Source organism: Tachyglossus aculeatus, chromosome 4, assembly GCF_015852505.1.
Source record: "Tachyglossus aculeatus isolate mTacAcu1 chromosome 4, mTacAcu1.pri, whole genome shotgun sequence".
In the NCBI taxonomy this organism is placed as follows: Eukaryota; Metazoa; Chordata; class Mammalia; order Monotremata; family Tachyglossidae; genus Tachyglossus; species Tachyglossus aculeatus.
Window position 1 is genome coordinate 41171862 of NC_052069.1, and position 1949 is coordinate 41173810.

The following is a 1949-nucleotide window of genomic DNA, read 5'->3' on the forward strand; positions in this document are numbered from 1 at the left end:
TGTCTGCTGTGTGACATTAGGCGAGTAACTTCACTTCTCTATGCCTCAGTTACCTCGTGTAAAATGGTGATTGAAACTGTGAGCCCCACATAGGACAGGGACTGTGTCCAACCTGAGTTGCGTGTATCCACGTCAGTGCTTAGCACATAGTAAGCACTTCACAAATACCATAATTATTATTTACTATTTTCTTTTAGGCCCTTTACAAAGGTCAGACTGGAAAACTTGTCTTTTCCAGCTGCACCCATTTAACTGTCACCTCTCAAAGAAAGTAAAGTCATTCTACCATAACACAACCCATCTTTTTATTTGAGGGGCTAGATGCTAAAATGATCAATGTCTGTTTAGTTTCTGTGAGCAAGCCATTCACAGAGATGATTGCCAAACTATGGTTTAAATTTACTTCAGCCATAACTCAGGATCACTCTAGGAGCCAACCACCCTGGAGATACCCTCAGAAGGGCTCAAGACCATACTCATGCATATGCTTGAGCATACCCGATGTCTGAGCTGGAAAGCAGTCAACGATAAATGGGCTTCGGAGGAAGCTCTGACCGCAGTTTATATCAGATTTTCAAGGTATTCAAGAGACCCGGAGCAGATAACCAAAGTTGTTGAACTGGGGAGGTCACAATTTAGAAAGGGATGATACAGATGTCAAAAAAGACATAGCATCTCATTCAGAGGAATTGTTATCCAACGAAGACCTCATCCAAGTTGGAGGATCACTGCATCATTGCTAGGTGCCTAGACTTTGACTTTAATCGTCTCTTGCACTTTCCAAACACTTAGTTCAGTGCATTACTTTCCACAGGCACTCCATAAATATCAATCCTACTCTTAGAAGGTTTATGTGTTCCTCAAACATTGCTATTATGATGACATTTAAAAGCACGCTATGTGCTTAGTAATTACGGTATTTGCTAAGCGCTTACTATGTGCTTGGCACTGTACTAAGCACTGGGGTAGATACAAGTAAATCAGGTTTGACACAGTCCCTGTCTCACACAGGGCTCACAGTCTTAGTCCCCATTTTTCAGATGAGGTAACTGAGATCCAGAGGGGTGAAGTGATTTGCCCAAGGTCACACAGCAGACAGATGGCAGAGTCGGGATTAGAACCTATGACCTTAGTGCTCTATACATTAAGCCATGCTGCTCCTCACGATGTTGGGGTCATGATCTACCTTAAATCTTAGAAAGACCTACTCTTTCCTACCTAGGCACCACCATCAATATCAACAGGTAAACAACCTAGAACCTAATTCTTACTGAAGAGTAATAATAATAGTTGTGGTATTTGTAAAGTGCTATGTGTCAAGCACTGTACTAAGTTCTGGGGTAGATACAAGATAATCAGGTCCTTCATGCGACTCACAGTCTAAGTAGGAAGGAGAACAAGTATTGACTCCCCATTTTGCAGATGGGGGAACTGAGGCACAGAGAAGTTAGGCTATTTTCCCAAAGTCACACAGCAGACAAGTGGCAAAGCTGGGATTTAGACCCAGGTCCTCAGACCCAGGTCCTCCCACTCTCAGGCCTTTGCTCTTTCATTTAGGACATTTAGGACTCTGTTATGTGACCTTGGCCAAGTCCCTTAACTTCTCCGTGACCTGGTTACCTCATCTGTAAAATGGGGATTATGGACTGTGTCCAACCTGATTAACTTGTATTAACTCTCTCTCTCTCTGTCTCTGCCTCTCTCTCTCTGTTTCTCTGTCTCTGTTTCCCTGTTTGTCTCTGTTTCTCTTTCTGTCTCTGCCTGTTTGTCTCTCTGTCTGTCTGTCTGCTTCTCTGCCCTCTCTCTCTCTCCATTTCTCTATTTCTTCCTCTCTTTCTCTGCCTCTGTCTGTTTCTCTGCCCCCTCTGTTTCTCTCTCTCTCTCCATTTCTGTATTTCTTCCTCTCTTTCTCTGTCTCTCTGTTTCTCTGCCCCCTCTCTGTTTCTTTC